Below are 16,513 nucleotides of genomic sequence, written 5' to 3' on the forward strand. Positions count from 1 at the left end.
GGACCGGGTAGGGATACAGTGGTGACTGGGGGGATACAGAGGTGGCTGTGGACAGGGGGATACAGAGGTGGCTGTGGACGGGGGGTACAGTGTTGGCTGTGGACTGGGGGGGATACAGTGGTGGCTGTGGACAGGGGGTAGAGTGGTGGCTGTGGACTGGGGGGTACAGTGGTGGCTGTGGACTGGGGGGATACAGAGGTGGCTGTGGACAGGGGGATACAGAGGTGGCTGTGGACTGGGGGGATACAGAGGTGGCTGTGGACAAGGGGGATACAGAGGTGGCTGTGGATAGGGGGCACAGAGGTGGCTGTGGACAGGGGGGATACATTGATGGCTGTGGGCTGGGGGATACAGTGGTGGCTGTGGACTGCGGCATACAAACAATATTAAAGATGGCCCTGAATATTCCTATTATTCACTGTGTTTAATGCTGTTATCTGCAAAGTTGTCTGTTATATGATAAAACTGCAGCTATATACCTCATTAAGAGTGCCACTCGGCGCTCAGATCACTCACCGCCTCTCTTCTCCTCGTCTGACAATTCAGTGGGTGGGGCCGAGAATGACATCAGTCAGGAAGGGAGGAGGGGGGAGGAGAGAGGTGGCGAGTCATCTGAGCGCCGAGTGGCACTCTTAATGAGGTATATAGCTGCAGTTTTAACATATAACAGACACTTTTGCAGATAACAGTATTAAACATCCAATCACTTGTCTGGCTGGGTGGCTGGGTGCCTGTGAATCAGTCACGGGCAGTGACGGGCCGAAGATTTAGCGGCATCGGGCTGGGTGTGGCCCGTGGGCTGCGGGTTGCTGACCCATGGTTTACATTGACAGATCCCTGTTCTGCTCCTCTGTGAAGCGATCGCGGGTGGTCGGTGGACATTGCAGCCGCCGGCCACGCGCATCAGCTCCCCCACTGTGCACGTGCCTGCTATAGCTGTTTAAAGGGCTGACATACAGCTATGGCGATTCGTGGGAACGAGCCGACTTGCCGAAGTATAATGGCGGCGGCTGGTCGGCAATTGGTTAATGACTGATGTACCTAAAAGTGTATGTGTCTTGTAAATTTATAAAATTAATGTACCTTATTTGGCATATCAGTTTATATCATCACCGACATCTTGGTGTTCAATAATCGGGATGCACAGATCTAAGTATAGGACTGAGTTGATATTCTCAGAGTGTGCAAAGTAAATATGGATTGGTAAGGGTTAACAAATTGACCCCCTTTTTAAAATCTTTTGTACACATTCCCTCCCAAAAAAATATAGCTTTCACAGCTATACTTTTATACTTTCTTCCCAGCACTGTCCCTCACTGTCCCCTGCAAACTCAATTTTCTGTTATCAGGCACCATTCCTCTTCCAGTGTCATTCAACCCTCCTCCTGTGAGCCAATGGTATAATGAACTGACCTTGAGGGTGCATCATCACAGTACCCTGCACTCGCAGTACAAGGTTGCCAACAATGATGTTGTTGCATTAAGACCTCTTACCAATTTAACATTTTAAGTATATATTTCTTTCAGTTATAGACATGCGCATATACAGTAGGGATGGGCAAACGGTTCGGCCCGAGCATAAGTTCAGGCCGAACTTTCGTTGTTCAGGCGTTCGCCAAACAGCCGAACAAATGGGTCGTTCGACTGTTTGTTCGGCCCCCCCTGAACCGACCACAATGCATTGCGGCGCTGAACAGTGCATTGCAAGCCCTGATTGGCTGAAGCAGTAAAATCTTCAGCCAAGCAGGGCACAGAGCACTTTCAGAGTCATGATTGGACACTGTGATCATGACTTTATCCAATCATGGCTCATTACCGCCCCACAGTATAAAAGTATTCTTCCAATGGCAGCCATTTTCAGTGTGATTTTGGCGTGGAGAGAGATAGAACAGGGCTCTGTTCAGTGCTATTAGTTAGTTAGTGTGCTATACTGTGCTATTTTGCTTCAAATGTCAGTGTAGAATATTAGTTTAGTGTCCGTCTAGGGTTAGTGTGAGTGTAGTGAGGAGGGCCATCATTCAGCTTTGCATAGTGTGCAGCTAGAGTAGGGACAGCTCAGATAGTTTCACTGTAGTGTAGTGAGACCGTGTCATTCATACATACATTAGTGTAGCATAGGGACAGCTCATATAGTTTCAGTGTAGTGTAGCAAGACCGTGTCAGTAATCTTGACGTTAGTGTATAGCTAGGGTAGGGACAGTTCAGATAGCATCAGTGTAGTGACGGTTGAACACCATCTATTTGATTGCATTACTGCCAGTTTAACGCCATATAGTCTTGCGTGCGTTACTACTAATTTAACACCATATAGTTATGTGTGCGTTACTGACAGTTTAACGCCATATAGTTCTGTGTGCGTTACTGCCAGTTTAACGCAATATAGTTTTATGTGTTACTGTTAGTTTAACAACATTTACTTCTGTGTGCGTTACTGCCAGTTTAACACCATATAGTTCTGTGTGCGTTACAGCCAGTTTATTGCCATATCGTTCTGTGTGCATTACTGCCAGTTTAACGCCATATACTTTTGTGCTTTATTGTCAGTTTAACGCCATATAGTTCTGTATGCGTTACTGCCAGTTTAACGCCATATAGTTTTGTGTGCATTACTGCCAGTTTGACGCCAAATAATTCTGTGCGTCACTGTACTTTTGGCGCATTATATTGCAGTATATTATAGTGTATCCGTGGAGTGTGTCTGTGTAGTGTGAGTACTCAAATTAAAGTGAACCAAACACCTCTTTACATTTATTAAAGTGCATCTATGTACAGATTTCAACTTCTTCTTTACATTTGCTTATAAGCACTGCTCCCTTCCTCCCAATAATGTCTGGGAGGACAACAAGGAGAGGCAGATGTTCCCTTGGCACTGTTAAGGGGTCAACAACAAATGTGTCCACAGGCAAATGTGGACATAGTGGTCAGTCCTCAGGCAGGGCATCATTTCCACTGTTTAGTGAGTTTGCCCGTGCTATCCATCCACAGCATGCAGAGGAGGTGGTGGACTGGCTTACTAAACCTTCCTCATCCTCCTTATCCTCTGTCACGCAAGTAGAGACAAGTGTGCAGTCCCCTGCAGTTGCCAGAGTGGATAAACCTGCCTCCTTGTTCACATCTGTTCCTGCCATAGCCCCAACATCAACCATTGAGGAGTCAGCTGAGTTATTTGACCACAGCATCAGCCACTTGCTCCTTGATGATGCCCAGCCATTACTGGATTCAGATGTTGGTTCTGAGGTTGATGATGACAGGAACATGAGCCTAGAGAGAGGGAGGAACACTGGTAGACAAATTGGCATTCATGTTCCCCAAGCCGCAGCGTATTGCCAAGTTGTCTCCAGTGGCAATGATGAAGATTGAGGAGATGGAGATGGTGATGAGGATGATGAAGTCACTGATGTGACTTGGGTGCCAGGTAGAGCAGGGGAAGAAACTGAAGGTGAGGCGGCACAACCCCATGGAGGCCGACATCAAGAAAGAGTAGAGAGCAGCCACCCTATTCCATCACATTCTGCAGCTGTTATCTCCCGGCCCACTCCCCAAAGCTCAGCTGTCTGGGCCTTTTTCAGCACATCTGCACATCTGTTGCTATCTGCAAACTGTGTCTCGGGCACATCAAACGTGGCAAAAACACCAACCATTTGGGTACCACATGCTTAACAAGGCATTTAACGTCCAACCACTCAGCCCCTTGGCAAGAGCACCTAAAAGCCACACAAAAGGGGCACAAATCTCTCCCTCCTCCTCCTCCTTACCCAATTCAGTCTGCCCCTGCGATACCGAGTCATTACCTTTCAGCAGCCTCCACTGACAGGGATGATGGTATAGCACAGGATGTCCCAGGTCCTAGCAGCACATCTGGCAGCAGCACACCACCAGCTGTAGACTGTAGCCTGCAAATTTCTCTGCCCCATCTGCTGCAGCGGAAAAAAAAATATAGTCCCTGCCACCCACATTCCCAGCGTCTGAATGCAAGCTTGTCAAAGCTGTTGTCTCTCTAACTTCTGCCTTTCAGCCTAGTGGATTCTGCCCCTTCCATGAATTCGCACAATGTGCTGTACCACAGTGGCAGGTTTCCAGTCGCTACTACTTTTCAAGTAAGGCCATTCCATCTCTCTACCATCACGTGGAATGGAATGTTCTGGCATCGTTGGGCAAGGCAGTCATCCATAAAATCCACCTTACTGCTGACATGTGGTCCAGAAAGCATGGGCAGGGATGATATATTTTGTTCACAGCACACTGGGTAATGCTGCTTGCAACTTGAAAGGATGCAGGACAGGGCTCGCTGCTGCAGCTTGTTGTGCCCCCATGTCTCCATACAGCTGGTGGTGATGATGCCTGACCTGTGAGCTCTACCATCTCATCCTCCTCCGCCACCTCTATGCCCTCCTCTGCAGAATCATCCTATAAACATCAGGTAACCCCTTAGCGTTCAAAGGGCTATTCCCAGAGTCAGGCTAAAAGGTGCCATGAAGTGCTTTAGCTGGTGTGTTTAGGGAACAGGAACCACACCGGAGCAGAGATTCTTGCAGCTCTGCAGGGACAGGCCCAGATGTGGTTCACACCACACGAGCTGGAGCCAGGAATGATGGTGTCCGATAATGGCTCAAACCTCCTGTCAGTCCTTAGACAGGGAAAGTTGACACATGTGTCACGCCTGGTACATGTCCTCAATTTGTTGGTGCAGCATTTCCTAAGTACATACGTCCCCAGGGTTGCAAGATGTACTAAAGCAGGCCAGAAGAGTCTGTAGCCATTTCAGGTGGTCATACACAGCCAGTGCTCGGTTGGCTGAAATTCAGCGGGAATTCCACCTGCCCATAAATTGCCTGATTTGTGACATGCCCACCAGGTGGAACTCAATTTTGGGAATGCTGCAGTGGCTGTACATGCAGCAGAGGGCTGTCAACCAATACCTGTGCCAGTATGGCATGACGACAGGCTCAGGCCGCCTCTGCTTTTTTTCCCCACGCCAATGGCTGATCATTAAAGATGCATGCACTGTATTGTTACCATTTGAGGAAGCCACAAGGATGGTGAGCAGTGATAGTGCATACATCAGTGACACAATCCCTGTTGTATTCCTGCTGGAGCAGACTCTGCGTGGCATTATGGACAGGGCACTGGAATCAGAGCAGCAGGAGGAAGAGGAGGACTTCCTTTCCTCTCAAGGTCCACTTTATCCAGACACCATCATTCCTATGTCACAGAACACACAGGAGGAGAAAGGGGAGGAGGATGAGGAGGAGGATTCTGGCATTTTCATAGGCTTCGAAGAAGGGGAAGACATGCGTCAATCTGTAACGATGGCTTTCCAACCCCAGGACCCTTGGGAGTAGTACGTGGCTGGGAGGAGGAAGTTCCAGATGCTGACATTTTTTACAGCAAGGCCAATTCTTGCTTTCATCAAAAGTACCTCTATAGGGTTACGGTGGGAAGGTGAGCCCGACACCCAAAGAGTAATTTTTCTGCACCTGTTTGACAGATGCATATCATTGCAATTTTTTACAGCAAGGCCAATTCTTGCTTTCATCAATAGTACCTCTATAGGGTTACAGTGAGAAGGCACCCCCGACACCCAAAGAGTAATTTTTCTGCACCTGTTTGACAGGGGCATATCATTGCAATTTTTTAAAGCAAGGCCAATTCTCGCTTTCATCAAGATTACCTCTATAGGGTTACAGTGGTAAGGCGTCACCGACACCCAAAGACCAATTTTTACGCACCTGTTACTTCTATCCAAAGTCAAAGTGACACCAGAATGTATCCAAAAAATCTCTAATCTTGTTCCAAGTGCACTACATTGTGGCCTCATCATACACACTGACTCCCCAGCTGTTGCTGAGCAAAATAAAGGCAGCTTGCAGGGAAAATGTCATATTGTTTTTGGCTTTATAATTGCAATTATTGCTGCAGCAGATTCTAGATGTGGTACAGATCTGCCACTTTACAGGTAGAATTAAGGGGACCCCCCCCCCCCCCCCCAGGCACTGTAGGAATTTTTGATTTTTATGCTTTCACTTTAAAAAGCAAAAAATCACTGCTCATTTTAAAATTATGTTTTTCACACACTTTTTTTTATTGATACGTGTCCCCTGGGGCAAGACCCAGACCCCTATAACCATTGTATGCCCAATTACTTGCATATAAGCCTTCAAAATGGGCACTTTACATTTTTGACGTTCGGGTCCCATTGACTTTAATGGAGTTTGTTATTCGCATCCAAACTTTCACAGTGTTCGAAAGTTTTGGTGTGAACCGAACAGGGGTCCATTCTGCCACTCCCTAATATACAGTATATGTGTATATATATATATATATATATTTTTTTTTCTCTGACTGTAATATCAGTTTTTATATATATATATATATATATATATATATATATACGGTATATAATTCTTTTAACACGTGAGGATTTTTTTTTGTATTGAATTGTTTGTTTTCATGTGTTTTATTTTACATATATAATGGTAGAATTGCATCTACTAACCATGTAGAATAGGATATCATTAGTTTTGAAAATGAACCTATGACTTCATATCTGATATTTCCTAATTTCTTCATCTTCATTTCATCACATGTATGCATGTTATCTATGATGTTTTACGATTGTTAGGCCTATTATTTTATCAGCCACAATTTTTACATTATATTGTTATGTTATATTATAGCCGTGATGAAGGGGGAGTTCCTTTGACCCCCGAAACGCGTTCCTTTGACCCCCAAAAGTTGCTGTAGGGGACTACACACCCAAGCTGGAGTTGGCCTTTAGGGTTAGGACTTTTAGGATTAAGTGATGGGACAAGGGTTAATTTTAAGTCTTAACTATTAAGGATTAGGTAAACTTAAAGTGGAAATCTTGATTCAAATATATTTGCATGATCATGCTGAAAATGTGTGCAAATATTTTGTAGTAGATTTTTTTATACCTGTTGAGTTCTGGCTGCACTATGCAAATAAGATCCCCTGGCAGACCCAACAACCTAAATAATTAGTTGTTTGCATATGGCTTTGATGAAGGAAGGTAATTATGTACGTAGCTGCAGCCACAGTATCTCTAGTAAGCGCCATTTTTTACTGCTGCTGAAACAAACATTTGTTATCCAGCCAAGAGGTTTTCTTAAAACAATATCCATAATTCAGTTATTGCAGTTAACTCAATATAGGTTTGGTCTTGGCAATCTCTAATCTCCTTCATTTGCATAATACAGGGTCTTTAATGGTGTCAATAAGTATATTATTTCCTGTCCATTGAAAGTATTAAAAGTATTGATTGGTGTGCACATCTTTTTTTTAAAGAAATAATTTAAATACAGTACATCAATCTTGCAAAAGAGAACTCCAAACCCAAACAGATATCCATACAATAACTATACAGATTGCCAACAATCACATATTAAAGTAAAACATAATTTTTATGTTTAGCTATTATCTTTTACCAGTCTTCCTTAACCACTTTAATACTGGGCACTTTTACCCCCTTTCTGCCCAGGACAAATTTCATCTTTCAGCTCTGTCACACTTTGAATGACAATTGCAGTCATGCAACACTGTACCCAAACTACATTTTTATCATTTTGTTCATACAAATAGAGCTGTCTTTTGGTGGCATTTAATCACCACTGTTTCTTTTCTTTTTTTTTTTGCTAAATAAAAAAAATAGTTTTTCTTTGTTTCTGGTATAAAATGTTGTAAATATATAATCTTTCTTCATAAATTTAGCCCACAATGTATTCTGCTACATTTCCTTGGTGAAAATATCCTAAATCAGTGTATATTATTTAGTCTGTAGGAAAGTTATAGAGTCCACAAACTATGGTATATACAGTATCTGAAAATTGATGAATCCTGATGTACTGACTGACTCAGTACTCTGATCTGATTTCTTGAGGCCCTAAAATGGCAAGATAGTATAAATACCCCCAAATGACCCCCTTTTGCAAAATAGACAGTCCAAGGTATTTACTAAGAGGCATGGTGGGTTTTATGATGTTGTAATTTTTTTTTTTATATTTTTTTGGAATATGAAGAAATTATTTATTTATTTTTTTATAATTTGTCTTTTTTTTTTCTTTTTTTACATACTGTCACCAGTGCAGTACAGTGTCATCATATAACTGGTGTGGCGGTGATCAGTCAGGGACAGTGACTGGTGACAGTACGAAGAAAATTTTTTTTTGTAATTTTTTTTATAACTTGTTTTTATAATTTTTTTTTTACACACTGTGTTCAGAGAAATATAATGTTACCATAGTAACATTATACTACTCTGAGGAAGTGGTCAGGATTTTTATTTTTTTTTACACATTATGTTTACATACAGTAGTGAATTTCATTGTTATAAGCAAGCATTTTACTGAATGAAACTGATTTATTCAGTTTGTTTCATTTTGATTAGCTGTGATTGGTCAAAGCTAATCGCATGCTGCAGATGGGCTGTGATTGGCCCTGTCTGTACCATTTGATCAAATTGACCAATCACAGCTAGCAACATAATTGTACACAATGTATGGCATGAAAGGAAGGCATCCATTGTGTACAACTTTCATGAGACCTGCTGTGATTGGTCATGGCGGTCACATGGTACCAGCAGCAAGCTGGTACACTGATCAGTCATAGGCTGTGTCCCGTGGATGTCATATGATATCCAGTCAGGATGGGAAAGCCCACTGCCCAGCCGTCATCCTGCTATTGGCCAGGCGGGAAGGTGTTCAATCTCATTCCTAATATTTTTCTTGAAACAATGTACACTTCTTAGATAATTAAATATTTGGGATGTTACTTTTTGTTCTAAAATAAAGAAATATATGTAAATATTATACAATATTATACAAAATTCAACAAAACAAACAGAGCGCAGCTAAGTGTAGTATTAAAAGTGCTTTATTGTGAAAAAAAAAGTCATAAAAATGGCCACTCACAAACATGAAGAGGAATAGCACAAATCAGAAACCAGATGCTTTTCCATTGCACCAAGGTCCAGCACAGCAGAAGGATGCAACTGGCATAAATCATTGCTCTGAAGTGGCTCCAAACACATACAACCCAGCAGAATGCAGCAAGGGACAGCCAGACATCACAGGTAAATAAGGCTCCATGCACACTGGGCTTAAAAAAAGTGCCAGTTCCCTTGGCAGAAACAAAACGCTTATATATAATGTTTTTGTATGGAGTTTAGCATTTTTTCTGTCAGAAAGCTCCAAACAAAAACACAAACCAGAAGGATTTTTTTACAGCCTCTAAACGCTGAGCTCAAAATGTACATAGCACTTTTTATCCAAGTTATCTAGTCTAATAATCAATATTTGCTAAGTAACAGTTCTCTCCAACATAGTGACTGCAGAGAAGAGATATTGATGATGTTTGATGATAATGATATTTTTACATATTGTAGTGATAACTAGGGAAATGCTGCAGCATAACCTATAGAAACCTCTTACCATTTGAGCCATACATAAGTGTACTGTTATTTGGTGTTTTGGGTAAAACCTTTAACTTCGCATCCAGTTTTTTTAAATAAGTCTAAGGGTGGATATATATAGATATACTGTGTATATATCTATATATATAGATATATATCTATAGATATATATCTATCTATATATATAGATATATATAGATATATATATAGATATATCTATATATATAGTATCTCACAAAAGATGGGTAGTGGGGGGACCCCACTACCCATCCCTGACCATTCCGAGTACTCCCCATTTATCACCACCCTCTGAACTCACCCTTGTAGCCAGTTTTCAATCCATGTACTCACCCTATGGTCCATGCCAACGGACCTTATTTTGTACAGTAAACGTTTATGAGGGAACTGTGTCAAATGCTTTTGCAAAATCCAGATACACCATGTCTATGGGCCTTCCTTTATCTAGATGGCAACTCACCTCCTCATAGAAGGTTAAAAGATTGGTTTGGCAAGAACGATTCTTCATGAATCCATGCTAATTACTAGGGATGAGCCAAACACCCCCCCAGTTCGGTTCGCATCCAGAACATGCGAACGGACCGAAAGTTCTCGCGAACATTCGAACACCGTTAAAGTCTATGGGACTCGAACATGAGAAATCTAAAGTGCGAATTTTAAAGGCTAATATGCCAGTTATTGTCCTAAAAAAGGGTTTGGGGACCCGGGTCCTGCCCCAGGGGACATGTATCAATGCAAAAGAAAGTTTTAAAAAGTCCGTTTTTTCGGGAGCAGTGATTTTAATGATGCTTTAAGTGAAAAAATAAAAGTGAAATATTCCTTTAAATATCTTACCTGGGGGGTGTCTCTTGTATGCCTGTAAAGTGGCACGTGTTTCCGGTGTTTAGAACAGTCCCTACACAAAATTACATTTCTAAAGGAATAAAAGTCATTCAAAACTGCTTGCGGCTGTAATGTAATGTCGGGTCCCGGCAATATGGATGAAAATTATTGAGAAAAACGGCATGGGTAACCCCCCAGCCCATTACCAGGCCCTTTGGGTCTTGTATGGATATTAAGGGGAACCCCACACCCAAATGAAAAAAGAAAAGGCGTGGGGCCCCCAGGCCCTATATACTCTGAACAGCAGTATACAGGCGGTCCCTGGGTTACAAACAAAATAGGAACTGTAGGTTTGTTCTTAAGTTGAATCTGTTTGTAATTTGGAACAGGTAAGTGTAGCTCCAGCCAAAAAATCTATTTTTAAGCTTTTGGATAACATAGGGAAGGGTTATCATCACCCCTGTAACATTTGTTTTGCTGTCTGTGCCCCTGTTCAGAAGATTTCACCTCACTTTCTGTCCCAATGACAATTGGATTTTGAAAATTTGGGGTTTTTAGGAAAACAAGGATTGGTGATAAAGCATCAGTGGAGACACCTTTTTCCCATATTAACTCTTACAGGAGAAAATTTTCCTTGCTAGGAGTAGATTTCCTCTCACTTCCTGTTGTCTCCCTCTGTTTTTAAGTAGGAGTCGTTTGTAAGTCGGATGTTTGAAAGTAGGGGACCGCCTGTATATACTATACGGCCTGCCCTATATACTCTGCAGAAATTTGGATCTTGTTGTGTTGGTGGTACCAGAACACTGTAAGCCCTCACAGTTACTCTTGGTGGGCGCTGGAACGGGCCCTTCTGTGAAATATTATATCAAGAATTGTAATTACATTCCCCTGTTGAACAGAGGCAGAAAAATTGGGCCTTTGGTGGTGGTGGTGGTGCCACAACACTGTAAGCCCTCACAGTTACTCTTGGTGGGCATTGGAAATGGCCCTGCTGTGAAATATTATATCAAGAATTGTAATTACATGCCCCTGTTGAACAGGGTCAGGAAAATTGGGCCTTTGGTGGTGGTGTGGAGTTGTTGCCACAACACTGTAAGCCCTCACAGTTACTCTTGGTGGGTGCAGGAATGGGCCCTGCTGTGAAATATTAGATCAAAAATTGTAATTACACGCTCCTGTTAAACAAGATTGGCTTTTAGGCAGTGGTGGTGGTGCCACAACACTGTAACCCCTCACAGATTCTGTTGTTGAGTGCAGGAACGAGCCCTGCTGTGAAATATTAGATCAAAAATTGCAATTATGCACCCCTGTTAAACAGGGGCAGAAAAATTGGGCCTTAGGCGGCGGTGGTGGTAGTGGTGACACAACACTGTAAAGCCTCACAGATACACTTGTTGAGCGCAGGAACAGGCCCTGCTGCAGAATATTACAGCAAAAATTGTAATCACACGCCCCTGTTAAACAGGGGAAGAAAAATTGGGCCTTAGGTACTGATGCTGGTGCCACAACACTTTAACCCCTCACAGATACTCTAGTTGAGCGCAGGAATGAGCCCTGCTGCGAAATATTACAGCAAAAGTTGTAATTACGTGGCCCTGTTAAACAGGGGCAGAAAAATTGGGCCTTAGGTGACGGTGGTGGTGCCACAACACTGCAACCCCTCACAGATACTCTAGTTGAGCACAGGAACGAGCCCTGCTGCAAAATATTACAGCAAATATTGTAATTACACGCCCTTATTAAACAGGGGCAGAAAAATTGGGCTTTGGGAACTGGTGCTGGTGACCAGAACCAAAAATGTTCTTAGAAGCTATCAACATGAACATTGAGGAGGAATAGGATAGTCACTCAGCATAACAGGATAGTCACTAAGCATCAGCATAGGCAGTCTTCAAGGGATCTCACATTCATAAAAAAATTAATCGGTTACATCAACATCAGGTGCTTGGTAGCTGGTGATCCAAGACTGATTCATTTTTATGAAGGTGAGCCGATCAACTGAGTCTGTGGACAGGCGCACACTGTGATCGGTTACAAAGCCTCCAGCAGCACTGAATGTGCGTTCAGATAGAACGCTGGATGCAGGACAGGCCAGTAGCTCAATTGCAAGCTCTGGCCAGTGATCCACCCTCAAGACCCAGTAACCCAGTGTATTTTCGTTGTGAAAGGTCTCCAAGTCTGATCTTGCCCCTAGGTATTCCTGCACCATGTACAATAGATGCTGGCGATGGTTGCTGGAACCGATCAGACCTTGGGGCTACAGACTAAAAAATTGTCCAAACGCATCGGTCAAACTGCCACCTTCTCCACCGCTCCTTCTGTGACTGACCGAAGCCTCAGCAACACGTTGTCCAGGAGGACCAGGAAATTGCAACCTCCCAGGTTCTGGAAATGCATTGCACAAACCTTTCTGCAAGGCCTCCCGAAGATGTTTCATCCTCTGCTCCCTCTGCGAAGGCTGCATAAGTTCTGCAACCTTACCCTTGTAACGTGAATCAAGAAGGGTTGCCAGCCAGTACTCATCCCTCTCCTTGATACTACGAATCCGAGGGTCCTTTCGCAGGCTTTGCAGGATCAGGGAGGCCATGCAGCGTAGGTTTGCTGAGGCATTTGGCCTGGAGTCCTCTGGATCACTAAGGACGACATGATTCGCAGCCACCTCATCCCAGCCACGTACAAGTCCATGGGTTTCTGGGGACTGAAAACGATCCCTTGAAGACTGCTGCTGAGTGCTAGGCTCCACCACCATGCTGACACAATGCTCATCCTCCTCCTCCTTTACCTGTGTGATAGGCGGGCCTGCAGGAATACTGTCTGGATAAAGGGGGCCTTCAGCGGTAAGGAAGTCCTCCTCTTCCTCCCTCTGTTCTGGCTCAAGTGCCCTGTCCATTATTCCACGCAGAGTGTGCTCCAGCAGGTAGACAAGAGGGACAGTATCACTGATGCATGCACTGTCACTGCTCACAATCCTCGTGGCTTCCTCAAATGGTGACAGGAGACAGGACAGTGCATGCATCCTTGATCATTAGCCACTGCCGTGGCGAAAAAAAGCTAAGCTCCCCTGACCCTGTCCTGGTGCCATACTCGCACAGGTACTCATTGATGGCCCTCTGCTGTGTGTGCAGCCGCTGCAGCATTGCCAACGTTGAGTTCCGCTTGGTGGGCATGTCACAGATGAGGCGGTTCTTGGGCAGGTTGCATTCCTTTTGAAGGTCAGCCAGTCGAGCACTGGCATTATATGACCAGCGGAAATGCCAACAGACTTTCCTGGCCTGCCTCAGGAGATCCTGTATGCCCGGGTACATGCACAAGAACTGCTGCACCACCAAATTAAGGACATGAGCCAAACAGGGAACATGGGTCGAGTGTCCCTGTCGGAGGGCGGAGAGGAGGTTGGTGTCATTGTTGCAAACCATCATTCCTGCCTGAAGCTGGCGTGGCATCAACCACCTCTGAGCTGCCAGAATCTCTGCCCCAGTGTGTTCTCCTGTCCCCTAAGCAGACCAACTCAAGCACCGCTTGGCACCTTTTTGCTTGCGTAGCCCCTAGAACGCCTACGGAGCACCGCTGGTTCCGAGGACAAATCTGCACAGGAAGAGGCCATAGAGGAAGAAGAAAAGGAGGGGGTGGAGGAGAGAGGTGTGGCAGAATCACCACTACCAGCATTTTGGAGGTGTGGTGGCGGAACAAGCTCCAACATTACTGCACCCTGTCCTGCATCCTTTCCAGCTGCCAGCAGAGTTACCCAGTGAGCCGTGAAAGAAAGGTAATGTCCCTGTCCATGCCTGCTGGACCATGAGTCAGCGGTAATATGCACCTTGCCACTGACCGCCCTGTCCAACAAGGCCAAGACATTAAATAAAAAGTAATGATGCACTAAAGTATGCTAGATGTGGTTTCATACTTGCAGTATTTGCTTATGCACTTAATATTTATTAGCTTTTGCGATTATGTTTATTTAATTTATTTCACAATATTTAGTGTGGTATACACTTCCACACACATTTTATGCACTTTTTTTTGTCATAATAGCTGCACATCTAGCATACTTTAGCGCATCATTACTTTTTATTTATTTGCTATCTACACACAATACGAGACATATTTCATGCATGCGGCTGAGTAGTGCTTACACTTAGCACTGGGTTCAGTGTGGCTTGTAGGATTTTTTCTTTTATAAGGCCAAGACATTGCCTTCCACTTGCCGGTAGAGAGCCGGAATGGCCTTCCGAGAAAAAAAAATGGCGTTTGGGAACCTGCCACTGAGGTACCGCACATTCCACAAATTCTCAAAAGGGGGCAGAGTCTACCAGCTGAAAAGGCAGCAGTTGGAGTGCTAGCAATTTAGCCAAACTAGCATTCAGCCGCTGAGCATGTGGATGGCTGGGACCAAATTTCTTTCTCTGGTTTAGCAACTGGGGTAGGGAAATTTGCCTGCTACAATCGGATTTAGGTGTACCGCTAGCAGATAGCCCGCAAGTGCTTGGGACACCTAATTCTACACCTTCATTCCTCTCAGTGCAGGTCTCTGAGAGGACTGAAGGTATAGTGGGGTTGGAGATCCCAGCTGATGAGGAGCAAGAAGAGGTCCGCCTTGTTCTTTGGTGTGGGTCTTTTAAGTACTGTTGCCAACGTACTGCATGGGAGCTCGACATATGTCTGGTCAAGCATGTGGTGCCCAAGCGGCTGCTGTTTTGACCATGCTTAATACGCTTCAGACATATGTTGCAAACAGCAATGGTGCGATCTGCTTCACATGTCTCAAAAAAGGCCCACACCAAAGAAAATGCACGGAGTCAGCAGCGCCCTGCACATGTGGAGCTCTGCGGTGTGATGCAGTCGGTTGTCTGTCCTTAAGTTGGCCCCTGGTGGGCATCCTGACTTGTTGGAGATGTGCCTCCTCCTCCTCCTTCTCCTCTTTTCTATCAGGCACCCACGTAGAGTCAGTAACCTCATCATCCCCTCCCTCCTCACCACTGAAGCAAACCTGGCAGTATGCTACAGCTGGGGGAACATGACTGACAGTTTCTTGTCCTTCTTGGGCACCCCCTCTCTCTGGGCTCACATTACTGCCTTCGTGACATGATGGTGGGGCTAGGGAAGAAGTGACTGATGCCATTGAGCCAATGGAATAGGCCGCTTTGGCAGCTGTATTGGCAGCCAAACTTCTCTTAGCCTGGGTGACAGAGGTTGAGGAGGATGAAGACAGCTTTGTGATCCACTCTACCAACTCTTCTGCATGTTGTGGCTCAACACGGCTAGCTGTAAAAAAAAAGGACAAGTGTGCCCCACGGCCACGCGCTGAGAATGCATCATGTCCACGACCAGCACTGTTGGCTGTAGACACAGAGCCTGCTTGCCCTCTTTTAGTGGCCTGTAAGTGTCTGCCTTTCCTTGGTGGCCTTCCAGACATGCTGTAAAATTGGATTAGCAAAACACCGCCTGATGTTTACTAGAAAAAATTCACCAGGAATGGCCTGCAGTCAGGTATAGGCTTGGCTAGAGTAGAATGCAGTGGATATATATGTAGGAGACTGTATGTATAGCTTTATGCACTGCAGATCACTGAATCACCTGTCTGCCTGCCTGAAAGTGTCGTTGAAAACGTACACCAGGAATGGCCTGTAGACAGGTACAGGCTTGGCTAGACTAGAATGCAGTGGATATATATGTAGGAGACAGTATATTTATCTTTATGCACTGCAGATCACTGAATCACCTGCCTGGCCGTCCTGCCTGAAAGTGTCTTTGAATACGTACACCAGGCATGGCCTATAGTCAGGTATAGGCTTGGCTAGACTAGAATGCAGTAGATATATATGTAGGAGACAGTATATATATTTTATGCACTGCAGATCATGGAATCACCTGCCTGGCCTGCCTGCCTGAAAGTGTCTTTGAATACGTACACCAGGAATGGCCTATAGTCAGGTATAGGCTTGGCTAGACTAGAATGCAGTGGGTATATATGTAGGAGACAGTATATATATATATTTTATGCACAGCAGATCACTGAATCACCTGCCTGCCTGCCTGAAAGTGTATTTGAAAACGTACACCAGCAATGGCCTGCAGTTAGATATAGGCTTGGCTAGACTGGAATGCAGTGGATATATATATATATATATATATATATATATATATATATATATATATATATATATATATATATTATATCTTGGAGACTGTATATATATTTAATGCACTGCAGATCACTGAATCACTTGCCTGCCTGCCTGAAAGTGT

This window comes from Aquarana catesbeiana, linkage group LG03 (assembly GCF_042186555.1).
Source record: "Aquarana catesbeiana isolate 2022-GZ linkage group LG03, ASM4218655v1, whole genome shotgun sequence".
NCBI lineage: Eukaryota > Metazoa > Chordata > Amphibia > Anura > Ranidae > Aquarana > Aquarana catesbeiana.